General features: G+C 36.7%; 1 long non-coding RNA gene across 1 annotated transcript in view; it reads left to right on the top strand.

Annotated features, from left to right (window-relative positions):
* LOC118143721 (uncharacterized) overlaps positions 1-14,132 on the top strand; it is an 89,967-nt gene extending 75,835 nt beyond the window's left edge. The window contains exons 3-4 of the long non-coding RNA XR_013523756.1: positions 9,386-9,474; positions 11,919-14,132. This is a non-coding gene — a long non-coding RNA (uncharacterized LOC118143721). The remainder of the gene's footprint in view (positions 1-9,385; positions 9,475-11,918) is intronic.
* Positions 14,133-14,501: the final 369 nt, after the last annotated feature.

The raw sequence follows: 14,501 nt of genomic DNA, 5'->3' as shown, positions 1-14,501 counted from the left end.
GCACTCATTTAAATTTGTGTTCAAAACAAAACTTTTTTGGGCAAGTATATGAATTTTGAAGTAAGAGACTTAGGTTCAGACCCTTATTCTTGTCTGTCCTGGGCCCAAATTTCTTCAACAGAAAAATAAGAACATCTCCCTTATTTCTAACATGTCCTTGAAAAATGATCACTTGTTATTTTATTTATTTATTTATTTATTTTCTTTTTGAGATGAAGTCTCACAGTGTCACCCAAACTGGAGTACAGGGGTGTGATCTCAGCTCACTGCAACCTCTGCCTCCCAGGTTCAAGTGATTCTCCTCCCTCAGCTTCCTGAGTAGCTGAGATTACAGGTGTCCACCACCACTCCCAGCTATTTTTTTTTATTTTTAGTAGAGACAAGGTTTCACCATGTTGGTCAGGCTGATCTTGAACTCTTGACCTCATGATCCACCCACCTCAGCCTCCCATACACTTATTATTAATAATTATATTGATAGATAAGAACTAGTATTTCCAGAAGCTACTTGTATTAGAAATCAGTTTATAAAATTTGCATGTTTGGGGGATAAATTTTGAAGAAAAAAGATTTTCATATTTAAATTCAAACCATGGCTATCTAGAAGTTGATTTTTTTTAAAAAGAGAGTTGTAATTTTAAAAATAATTTAGAAAATTATTTATTTCTAATTGGAAAAAAGACATCTGTAAGTATTTCATGCAGACAACACAGGATGCAGCTATGCAAATATAATTTTTTTATCATTCTTCTCAGGATATGTAGAAAAAAGAATTTTAGAACACTGAGAAATGACTAGAAGCATTGAAAAGCCAAGTAAGGTCCTTTCAATAATTGGCAGACAGTGATAAATGAGCCTGTGGATTACAGCCAAAGAAAGATTCCTTCATATTTATTTAAATATGTATTGATCTTTTTCTGCCTCAAAAGACTACTGTACTTGATATACCTAAATATTTTTGATATTATCCTCCCTTAATTTTACAAGCCATGGTTCTATTACTTTAAGTCTGATGCCATGTCTTTTGATGTCAGTTAACACAATTGACAATTCAAAACCAGAAAACAGAGACATAAATATATCATGCCTTGCCAAATCATCTAGGTATTTTATCTTTAAAAACCAACTTCGAGGGTCACGGATCCAAGATGGCCTAAGAGGAACAGCTCTGGAGTGCAGTTTCCAGCAAGAACAATGCAGAGGGTGAGTGAATGCTGTATTTGCAAACGAGTTATTACTGCCCACAGACCAGGAGATCCCCAGGCTGAAAAGTGCCATGAGTTTCCAGTGAGGCTGTTGCAGCTGGTGCAGTGGGTTTCCACAAAAACAACTCACAGAAATCTGGGCGGCCATTTCAACTGGTGCCTGGAACTCCTGGGAGACAGGGCCTCCAATTCAACTGAAAAAAAGGGGTCTGAAATGGGGAGTCAGGTGATTTGGCTCTGCTGGTCCCACCCCAACAAAGGCCAGCAATCTGAAATGCTCTGGACTGAAATGTTCGTAGCAAGCACAACTAGACTCAGGACAGTCCAGCTCTGTTGGGGGAAGGACATCTGCTATTACTGAGGCAGTCCACCACCACCAAGGCAGTCTGCCATTACTGAGGCAGTCCACCATTACTGAGGCAGTCCGCCATTACAGAGGCAGTTCTAACTATACCTCTATAAAACCATGAGAAAGTTCATACAGCAGCTGGGCAGAGTCCACAGCAGCTCAGCAACAACGCTGCTGGCAGACTGTGGCTAGTCTACCTCCTTGCTGGGCAGGGCAGCTCTGAAAAAAGGCAGCAGCACATCAGGAACTTATAAATAAAGCCCTACCTTCCCAGGACAGCACCTGGGAAAAAAGGTAGTTATGAGTTCCACTGCAGCAGATTTAAACATACTTGTCCAGCAGCTCTGAACAGAACAACAGAGCTCACAGCTCAGCACGTACACTCCTGTAAGGAACAAACTGTCTCCTCAAGCAGCTCCCTGACCCCCATATATCCAAAGAGTCACTTCATAAAGGAGAGGTCTGGCTGACATCTGGTGCATTTCCTTCTGGGACAAAGATAACAGAAGAAGAAACTAACAGCAACCCTTAGTGTTCTGCAGCTACCACAGGTGATCCCCAGGCAAGCAGGGTCTGGAGTGGACCTCCAGAAGTCCTACACCAGAGGATCCTGACTGTTAGAAGGAAAACTAAAAAATAGAAAGAAATAATTTCATCATCAACAATAAGGACGTCAACTCAGAGAACCCATCTGAAATTCACCAACTACAAGGATCATAGGTAGATAAATTCCACAAAGATGGGAAGAAACCAGCTCAAAAAGGATGAAAACACCCAAAATGAGAATGCCTCTCCTCCTTCAAGGGACCACAACTCATCACTAGCAAAGGAACAAAGCTGGATGGAGAATGAGTCTGATGAATTGACAGAAACAGGCTTCAGAAGTTGAATAATAAACTTCTCTGAGCTAAAAGAACATGTTCTAACTCAATGCAAAGAAACTAGGAACCTTGAAAAAAGGTTTGACAAAATGCTAATGAGAATAAACAGCTTGGAGAAGAGTATAAATGAATTAATGGAGCTGAAAAACACAGCGTGAGAACTTCATGAAGCATACAAAAGTCTCAATAGCCAAATTGACCAAGCAGAAGAAAGGATATCAGAGATTGAATATCAACTCAATGAAATAATACAAGAAGGCAATATTAGAGAAAAAAGAGTGAAAATAAATGAACAAAGCTTCCAAGAAATATGAGATTATGTGAAGAGACATAATCTACATTTGATTAGTGTACCTGAATGTGACAGAGAGAATGAATCCAAGCTGGAAAACACTCTTCAGGATATTATAAAAGAGAACTTCCCCAGTTTAGCAAGGCAGGCCAATCAATATTCAAGTCCAGGAAATACAGAGAACACCACAAAGATATTCCTCAAGAAGAGCAACTACAAGGCATATAATTATCAGATTCACCAGGGTTGAAATGAAGAAAAAAATGCTAAGGGCAGCAAGAGAGAAAGGTTGGGTTATCCACAAAGGGAAGCCCATCAGACTCACAGCAGATATCTTGGCAGAAAACCTACAAGCCAGAAGAGAGTGGGGGCCAATATTCAACATCCTTAAAGGAAAGAACTTTCAACATGGAATTTCATATCCAGCCAAACTAGGTTTCATAAGCGAAGGAGAAATAAAATCCTTTATGAACAATCAAATGCTGAGAGATTTCGTCAACACCAGGCCTGCCTTACAGGAGCTCCTGAAAGAAGGCCTAACCATAGAAAAGAACAACCAGTACCAGCCACTCCAAAAACATAGCAAATGATAAAAAGCATGAACACAATGAAGAAACTGCATCAACAATCAGCAAAACAACCAGCTAGCATCAAAATGGCAGGATCAAATTCACACATAACAATATTAACGTTAAATGTAAATGGGCTAAATGCCCCAATTAAAAGACACAGACAGGCAAATTGGATAAAAAGTTAGAAACCATCAGTGTGCTATATGTAGGAAACCCATCTCACCTGCAAGGACACACATAGGCTTAAAACAAAGGGATGGAAGAAGATTTACCAAGCAAATGGAGAGCAAAAAAAAAAAAAAAAAAAAAATCAGGAGTTACAATCCCAGTCTCTGATAAAATAGAATTTAAACCAACAAAGATTGAAAGAGACAAAGAAGGGCATTACATAATGGTAAAAGGATCAATGCAACAAGAAGAGCTAATGATCCTAAATATATACGCACCCAAGACAGGAGCACCCAGAAACATAAAGCAAATTCTTAATGACCTACAAAGAGACTTAGACTCCCACACAATAATAGTAGGAGACTTCAACACTCCACTGTCAATATTACACAGATCAATTAGACAGAAAATTAACAGGGATATCCGGGACTTGAACTCAGATCTGGACCAAGCAAACCTAATAGACATTTACAAGACTCGCCACACCAAATCCAAAGAATATACATTCTTCTGAGCACCACATCACACCTACTCTAAAATTGACCAGATAATTGGAAGTAAATCACTCCTCAGCAAATGCAAAAGAACAGAAATCATAACAAACAGTCTCTCAGACCACAGTGCAATCAAAATAGAACTCAGGATTAAGAAACTAACTCAGAACCTCACAACTTCATGGAAACTGAACAATTGGCTCCTGAATGTTGACAGGATAAACAATGAAATGAAGGCAGAAATAAAGATGCTCTTTGAAACCAATGAAAATGAAAACATAACATACCAGAATCTCTGGGACATATTTAAAGCAGTGTCTAGAGGAAAATTTATAGCAATAAATGCCTACTAGAGAAGCAAGGACAGATCTAAAATTGACACCTTTTCATCAAAATTGAAAGAGCTAGAGGAGCAAGATCAACAAAACTCAAAAGCTAGTAGAAGACAAGAAATACCTAAGATCAGAGCAGAACTGAAGGAGATATAGACACACAAAAAAAAACCTTCAAAAAAATCAATAAATCCAGGAGCTGGTGTTTTGAAAAGATCAACAAAATAGACAGACTGCTAGCCAGACTAATAGAAAAGAGAGAAGAATCAAATAGATGCAATAAAAAATAATAAAGGGGATATCACCACTGATTCCACAGAAATACAAACTACCATCAGAGATTACTACAAACAACTCTATCCACATAAACCAGTAAACCTGGAAGAAATGAATGAATTCCTGGACACTTGCATCCTCCCAAGCCTAACAGGAATAAGACAAACCCTGAATAGACCAATAACAAGGGCTGAAGTTGAGGCAGCAATTAATAACCTAATAACCAAAAAAGTCCAGGTCCAGATGGGCTTACAGCCGAATTCTACCAGACATACAAAGAGGAGCTGGTACCACTCCTGAAACTATTCCAAACAATCCAAAAGGAGGGAATCCTTCCCAAATCATTTTATGAGAGCAACATCATCCTGATCCCAGAACTCAGGAGAGACTAAACAAAAACAGAAAACTTCAGGCCAATGTCCATTATGAACATAGATGCAAAAATCTTCAATAAAATACCAGCAAACTGATTGCAAAAGCACATCAAAAAGCTTGTCCATCATGGTCATTAGGCTTCATCCCGGGGATGCAAGGCTGGTTCAACATACGCAGGTCTATAAACATAATCCACCACATAAACAGAACCAAAGACAAAAACTACATGATTATGTCAATACATGCAGAGAAGGCCTTCGACAAAATTCAACTGCCCTTTCTGCTAAAAACGCTCAATAAACTAGATATTGATGGAACATATCTCAAACTAATAGAAGTTATTTACAACAAACCCACAGCCAATATAATACTGAATGGGAAAAAACTGGAAGCATCCCCTTTGAAATGTGGCACTAGACAAGGGTGTCCTCTCTCACCACTCCTAGTCAATATAGTATTGGAAGTTCTAACCAGAGAAATAGGGCAAGAAAAAGAAATAAAGGATATTCAATTAGGAAAGCAGGAAGTCAAATTGTCTCTATTTGCAGATGACATGATTGTATATTTAGAAGATCCCATCGTCTCAGCCCAAAATCTCCTCAAACTGATAAACAACTTCAGCAAAGTCTCAGGATATACAATCAATGTGCAAAAATCACAATCATTCCTATACACCAATAACAGACTTAAAGAGAGCCAAATCAAGAATGAACTGCCATTCACAATTGCTACAAAGAGAATAAAATACCTAGGAACACAACTAACAAAAGAAGTAAAGGTCCTCTTCAAGAAGAATTAGAAATCACTGCTAAAGGAAATAAGAGAGGATATAAACAGATGGAAAAACATTCCATTCTTATGGTTAGGAAGAAAATCAATATTGTGAAAATGGTCATACTGCCCAAAGTAATGCATAGATTCAACACTATCCCCATCAAGTTACCTATTACCCTCTTCACAGAACTGGAAAAAACCACCTTAAACTTCATATGGAACCACAAGAGAGACTGCATAGCAAAGACAATCCTAAGTAAAAAGAACAAAGCCAGAGGCATCACACTACTGGACTTCAAACTATACTACAAGGCTACAGTAATCAAAACAGCATGGTACTTGTACCAAAACAAAGATGTAGACCAATGGAACAGAACAGAGGACTCAGGGGCAACACCACATGTCTATAACCATCTGATCTTTGATAAACCTGACAAAAACAAGCAATGGGGAAAGGATTCCCTGTTTAATAAATGGTGTTGGGAAAACTGGCTAGCTATGTGCAGAATGGCAATCATTACAAAATCTGGAGACAGATGCTGGAGAGGATGTGGAGAAATAGGAACACTTTTACACTGTTGGGAGTGTAAATTAGTTCAACCATTGTGGAAGACAGTGTGGCAATTCCTCAAGGACCTAGAATTAGAAATTCCATTTGACCCAGTAATCCCATTACTGGGTATATATCCAAAGGACTGTAAATCATTCTATTATAAAGACATATGCATGGGTATGTTCACTGCGGCACTGTTTACAATAGCAAAGACCTGGAACCAAACCAAATGCCCATTGATGACAGACTGGACAAGGCCAATGTGGCACATATACATCATGGAATACTATGCAGCCATAAAAAAAAAGATTAGTTGTTATTCTTTGTAGGTACATGGATGAATCTGGAAACCATCATTCTCAGCAAACTGACACAAGAACAGAAAATCAAACACTGCATGTTCTCACTTATAGACAGGTGTTAAACAGTGAGAACACTTGGACACAGGGAGGGGAGCATCACACACTGGGGTCTGTTGTTTGGGGAATAGTGGAGGGACAGCACGGGGCAGGGAGATTGGGGAGGGATAACATGGGGAGAAATGCCAGACATAGGTGACAGGGATGGAGACAGCAAAGCACATTGCCATGTGTGTACCTATGCAACAGTCCTGAATGTTTTGCACATGTACCCCAGAACCTAAAGTGCAAAAAAAAATATGTATATAAAATAAAATAAAGAAACACCTGGGGAGGAACCATCCAGGCACAAATTATGAGCTCTGATCTGGATGTGTTAAGTATGAGGTCCCGGCTGGGCATGGTGGCTCACGCCTTTAATCCCAGCACTTTGGGAAGCTGACACAGGCAGTTCGTGAGATTAGGAGTTTGAGACACGCCTGGCCAACATGGTGAAGCTCCATCAAAAAAAAAAAAGCCAATGATAAAGATATTCATGCTTGGAATCCTGGATTCCTGAAATTAGGTTTCCAGAAAATAAGAATTCTAAACTGTAAACCATGATCACTTATTTAAGTGATTCCAAGAATCACCTAATTAAGATATCTATTATGTAGAAGGTTTTATATTCAGGATATTTTTCAGCCGTTCTAAACTTTGTGGTTTACTTTACCCATTTAAATGATCGTCATGGCTACATATTCATATACCATTTTATTGCAAAAGCATAATTGTCATCAGATATTTTAGGTAACTTCAGTGGATGTCTACTCACCCTCAGGTATGTTCATGGGTTTATCCAGTCTTCTTTTATTATTATTGTCCTAATCGCCTTTTTAAGAACTAGCTTTCTGACACTAGCCTGGCCGGTATGTTCCATGGCTGCAGAAACCACACTGACTTTGTTTACTGCCATATTCCAGCTAGTAACCATACAGTCTGGCACAAAGTTGCTGCTTAATCACTATTTTTTGAAGGATATATTTCAAGCTTGTGGAAGCCCATGCACTTGGTGAGAAACCAAGGATGACAATGCCCCTGGGTTTGTCTTTATTTTCCTCAGCAGTTTTCTGATGTTGATACTATCCACTTACAGCATTCTGTCAGGAGGCCTATATGATGACTTGAACACATGAAGGCTTAAATTACCCAAACTCTGCTTGCCAGATATTCTTATACCAAGCCTAGCAATGTACCTGGTTCTGCCTCAAATATTCATGTGTTACTGCAGACACATAACGGTGTGGGTGGGATTATGTGCAAACATGCTTTTGAAATTGTTGAACTATGACATATTTCAGGGCAATTGCATTCACCCATCCTTCACTTAAACTCAGATATATCTGAAAAAATGTAGTCTATTTTATAGTCACATAATCTCTATCAAAAATTAAATAAATAAAAGGCACAGAGGGTTCCTTACTGTCCCTAGATCAACTCTACATTGTCCAATATAAAGAACAGGAAAGAAAAGAAAGGAAGGGAGGGGAGGGGACGGGAGGGGAGGGGAGGGAGGGGGGGAAGGAGGAAGGGAAGGGAAGGGAAGGGAAGGGAAGGGAAGGGAAGGGAAGGGAAGGGAAGGGAAGGGAAGGGAAGGGAAAGGGAAGGGAAGGGGAAGGGAGGAGAAAGCAGGGCAAGGCAAGGGCGGGGAGGAAGGGAGGGAGGAAGGAAGGAGGGAGGGAGGAAGAGAGAAAGAAGGTGAGATAGAGAGAAAAGAGAGAAAGCCAGCCAAAATCATACAATGAACATTTTTAATGTTTTGAATTTCTAATGTTCTCCTGTCTCCCTTCCCGCAATTATTCCTCAAGAAAGGAAATGAGGATAGTCGATATTTAAGTGTCCCTATGTGACAGATGCTTTATGTGTAGGATCTACTTTAACAACAATGCTGGCATATAGATATTACTTACACTAATTTACACATGAGACTACTGGAAATGAAGTGAACTTCCCAAGATGCATTTAATTAATGAACATCAGAGTTAGGATTTGATTCTTTGCCTGTTTGATTTTAAAACCAGTGTATTGTATCTCAATATAGTAAATGTGCACTGAAATTTACATACCTTTAAAAAACTATCAGATCTGTTTAGCCATTTTTTTTCTTACCTGTATTTTAATTACTGTGCTGTTTTCAGACTTTTTCATGGTGAAAGTGGAATAGTATGGGAGACCTCATTAAGGGAACTTTTCAAAAGGGAATTTATAATGTGTAGCTAAAAACTATGTTTAAGTGTTTAAGTATCTACTTTGCTACTTCAGTTTTACAGCTTATTTAGTTCCAAATGGCAGAATTATTGAAGTAAACTTTGCACTGTGTAGAAATGTTCTCTCATGAAAAAAAGTTCCTTGCTTTTGAGAGTATGATGTTGGAGCAACCTAAAGCATACTACAGAAGCCTGTTAGAACAGATTACCTGAGTCAGCAACTCTGTACAGGCACAATCTAAAAAATTTGTGAATTTGTACAGGCACAATCTGAAAAATTTGTGAAATGTTCTGGATACCAAACATTTCTGGGTTCCAGCCTGGTTTAGGGGCATATTTTAAATAAACAGATATCATTCACTGCTCTTTTCTATCTATGATTGTAATTTTTTGAACTGTCGAAAGTATAGGCTAAGCTTTGCACAGAGCACAAACATAATCATTCCCCATGAGTTATTTGGGCTGGGGATTAGATATAATTTTGTTGTCTATTATTTCATAAAATTCAGGTTAAGAACCAGTAACAGTTTGTAATATGACGATTGCCTCTAAATGTTTCCTGGAAGGGGTGGTGGAGGAAGAAAACAGCAAAGTTGTGGTAAGTGGCGAACATTTTATGTAAAATCAAACTCTTAACAGAGTAGGATCATAAGTGGTAAAAAATATGTATGTGCTAATATGTTTAATCTATACCCTAAGGGTGAGTCAGTGCCAGATTCACCATTTGAAAAATGTTTAAATCCTGTAGACATTAGACATTTACAGTTAAATGTTTTTATTGAATATTTTCTTCTACACAAGCATGATGAAGCAAACTTACTTTTTATTCTAATAATAAAACGTTATCAAAAACAACTCATTCATATTTGTATGTCCACTTTGCATTATTTTTGACTCATAGTAAGTATGCAGTATATATTTAATTAAATTATAATTTTATATTTTGTTGTAGTTGTACACAAACTACAATCCTTTCTACTCTAATCAGATATACTACATCTAAAGCTGGATGGATTTTGTTTATTTCATTAATTACCTTTGCACATATAGGGATTTACTTTAAATAAATTACTTTAAATAAATAAAAAATACTTTAAATATTTACTTTAAATAAATAAATCTCTTGGAAACCAAGACATTAATAGTTTTTTATTATTATTTTACCTTCTAGCAAGAAGAAAGGAATGATGAAAACCAACTTTTATTGAATACCTGTTATGTGCTGTTTCAAACAACTTGCACACGTATTCATGTGTCATAGCATTGTTCATATACCAGTAGATGGTGCTATTATTACCTAACTTCACTAAAACCAAAACATCTTGCTTTTTCTTACATTCATTACAGTGGGTTTTATATTGCAAATCTTATACATCCAAATAATGATTACCTCTTTTGTTAATATAAAATAAAAATTATATTTTAGAACTATGGATTTTAGAATAGTGTCCAAATAGCAAACTCTGTCTTGAATTTTCTTCATACAAATTCTTTGTAATAGGAAGAGGCAAGAATCTTCTTCCTCTAAAATCCAGTCACTAGTCCTGAATTTACCCCTGGGGGTCAATGTAGAAAAAAAATCTGTTCACTTATTATTCAGTAATTATTCATGGAGCATATTCATTTCCTGGGGTTGTTGTAATAAAGTACTACAAACTGGGTTGCTCATAACAACATCTATTTATTTTCTCCCAGTTCTAGAGATTAGAAAAACAAAATAAAGACGTTAGCAGGGCCATCCTATCCCTGAAGGCTCTAGGGCAGAATCTGTTCCATGCCTTTTTTCTTAGCTACTTGTATTACCAGCAGTCCTTGGCATTCCATGGCTTATAGGTACATTGCTTTCATTTCTGCTTCCATCCTCACACAGTGTGTGTCTGTGCATTTCTCTTCTTATAAGGACACCAGTTATATTGGATTAGGGTACATCCTAATGATGTCATCTGAACTTCATTACCTCTGTAAAGATCCTATTTCTAAATATCACATTCACAGCTATTCTGGATTAGGATCTCAACATATTTTTTGAGAGACACAATTCAACTCAAAACACTAAGCCTCTATTCTACTACAGGATTTAGATTAGTGAAGAGCAAAAGGAGAATATAAAGATGAAATAACCCCACTTTCAGGGATCTCAGTGGAAGAAAAGTCCATAAATGATTAGTACATGTTTAAAACAGATAAAGCAAAGTGTTACGAGAATATAGCGAAACAAGTAACCCAGCTTAACGAGGTAAGTGGACTAAGTCCTCACAGAGGTGGTTCATTCTAGCTGGGTTTTTCTTCCTTTCGTTAATTTTCTGCTTAAGTAAACTTTGTATGCAACGTTTATCATTGTAGAATATAAAAAAGATAAAGCAAACAAAAATCATGTATTAAACTTTCACCCAACAATACAATAGTTACTAATTTAGTGAATATTTTTCAATGTTTTTTCTATGCATATATAAAAACTTTTTTGCAAAAGAGTCAGATTTAACACAATGTTTTGTAAGCCTTTCTTTTAAATGTAATAAGACCACAAGAATATATTTTTTAATTTGTAAAATATTTCTTTTAGATGTTTTTTGAGTTATATAGTAGTCTGTTTTGCAGATAGATCTCAATTTACTTAAACTGTTACAGAAACAAAACATTGTTTTAAATTTTTTATTCTTAAAAATAATGCAGAACTTATCATCATGATCAAAATATTCCATGCACCACTGAATATTTTCTAAGAGTAAACTATAAGCAACTGAATTACTGGATAGAATAAGTTTTTTAATTATTAGATAACTATTACTAAATAGCCATCCAAAAACTATGTCTAATTTCTCTTACTGGTGAAGTTTCTAATTCACTATGTTGTCAACATTGTGTATGTTTTAAAATCTTGGATGTTTGATTGGTCAGAAATTGTATATTGATTTGATTTTCGTGTTTTTGATTTTTACTGAGGAAATTTTTTTCATGTCTGTTGATCATATGTATTTCTGCTCTTAGCAATATTTCCAAAGATAAGATTCATGAAGTCGAATACTTTATCTGTCTTTCTAGAGCTTCTGCACAGGAAAAGAAACAATCAACAAAGTAAACTGACAACCTGCAGAATGGGAAAAATATTTGCAAACTATGCATCTGATGAAAAGCTACCATCTGGAATCTACAAAAAATTCAAACAACTCAACAAGAAAAAAACAAATAACCCCATTAAAAAGTGGGCAAAGGACATGGACAGACATTTTTCAAAAGAAGACATACAAGACAACAAACAGGAAAGAATGTCCAGCATGACTAACCAGAGAAATGCAAATTAAAACCACAGTAAGATACCATCTTACACCAATCAGAATGACTATTACTTAAGAGTCTAAAAACAATAGATGTTGGTGAGGATGCAGAGATAAGGGAATGCTTATCTACTGTTGGAGGGAATGTAAATTAGTACGACCTTTGTGGAAAACAGTATGGAGATTTCTCAAAGAACTCAAAAAATAGAACTACCATTTGATTCAAGAATGCCATTATTTGGTATATATCCAAAGGGAAAGAAATCATTATATCAAAAAGATTTTCCTAGCAGCTTCCATGCTATTCCAAGCATTCAGATGTTTATCACAGCAGTATTCACAATAGCAAAGATATGGAATCAACCTAAGTGTCCATCAATGGAGGACTGGATAGAGAAAATGGGACACACACACACACACACACACACACACACCATGGAATAGTACTACGCAATAAAAAATAAAATCATGTCTTGTGCAGCAACATGGATGGAGCTGGAGGCCATTATTCTAAATGAAATAACTCAGAAACAAAAAAATCAAATACCACATATTCTCACTTACCAGTGGGAGATAAACAGTGGGTACCATGGATATGCAGGGTGGAATAATAGACACTAGAGACGACAAAAGGTGGGAGGGGCCATGCCCAGTAACTCATGCCTGTAATCCCAGCACTTTGGGAGACCAAGGCAAGCAGATTACTTGAGGCCAGGAGTTCAAGGCCAGCCTGGCTAAATACTATCTCTATTAAAAATAAAAAAATTAGCTGGGCGTGGTGGCAGGCACATGTAATCCCAGCCACTAGGGAAGCTGAAGCACAAGAATCGCTTGAACCTGGGAGGCAGAGGTTGCAGTGAGCCAAGACTGCACCACTGCGATCCAACCTGGTTGACAGTGAGACTCTGACTCAAACAAACAAACAAAAAGGTGGGAAGATGAGATGGGGGGAAGGTAGTGAGGGAGTGAAGACTGAACAATTGCCTACTGGGTATGATGTTATATTTGGGTGATTGGTACACTAAAAGCCCAGGCCTCACCACTATGCAATATATGTGTGTAAGAAACCTGTACTTGTATCCCCCAAATAAATAAAAATGTTAAAAATTCAACTATATTTAAATAGGGAGCTGGAGGCCATTATCTTAAATAAACTAACTCAGAAACAAAAAGTCAAATGTCACATATTCTCAGTTCTGAGGGGGAGTTAAACAATGGGTACCACGGAAATGTAGAGTGGAATAATAGACATTGGAGACTACAGAAGGTGGGAGGGGCCAGGCATAGTGGCTCCGGCCTGTAATCCCAATAGCAGGGAAACTATGTTTATTGAGTAAGTGCTAAACAAATATTTATTGAATGCATTCAGGCATTACTTAATTTCATTTTTAAGAAACTAAAAAGCATATTTGGATTTTTAAGCAATGTGTTTATTTATTTTTTATTAAATAGTACATTCTGTGTATGTTTTACACACACTTAAATTCCCAATTATGTCGTGAATGTTTTCCCCACATTTTGGTTTACATTAAGTGTTGCTTAATATGTTTTTGACTGATTAAAAATTTTTATTTTTATTTCTGTGTAGCAAATCAAATAATATTTTCTCTACGCATCATATCTTTGGTGTTTTCTGAAAAAGACTTTATTCTGAGGGCAACTATTCACTATCAATTGTAGGAAGTAATTTAGAAAGTAAGGGTCAAACTCATTTTCTCTCAAATTCTTAATATTGAAGGATCATTTCCTAAGTGATTTAAAATTCCAACTTCATTATATCAAAGTAATACTTTGGTAATAGTAATCCTAAAGCTAGGAATTATTGGTGCTTATTGTGTTAATCATTTAATATGCATTAGCCTGCTTAAAAATTATAATGCTTTTAGCATCTTGTATTATGTGTTATGTCATCATCATTATCTCTGCTTTACAACCAAGGAAACAGGAGCTAAGAGAAATTAATAAAACTCATACATTTTAAGTTTGTTTCTGAAATCATGCTTTCTGGTCATTGTTGCATCAAAACATTGATTAGTAGGTGCTTTGATTATTATAGCTTCATCATTTTCACATCAAGTAGAAGGATGGACCAACTTTTTGAATATAGGTTTCTGTTTGACATGTTCTCCATACACAATCTAACCTAGTTTTCATCCCTGGTGTTTTTTTTTTTTTTTCACATTTTTCCAGTTGAAATAGCAGCTTAAAAACTCCAACAGATCCAATCACAGCTACTTTTGAATTTGTTGAGCTCTCATAGCAAAATAAATTCTTGGAGGTCTGCTTCTTGTCTGTATCATGAGGAATGCCTTGGATCTCCTTGACTCGCTCTCTGAAATACCAGCTACCC

Source organism: Callithrix jacchus, chromosome 11 (genome assembly GCF_049354715.1).
Source record: "Callithrix jacchus isolate 240 chromosome 11, calJac240_pri, whole genome shotgun sequence".
NCBI lineage: Eukaryota > Metazoa > Chordata > Mammalia > Primates > Cebidae > Callithrix > Callithrix jacchus.
This window is presented reverse-complemented; position numbering and strand designations above follow the sequence as displayed.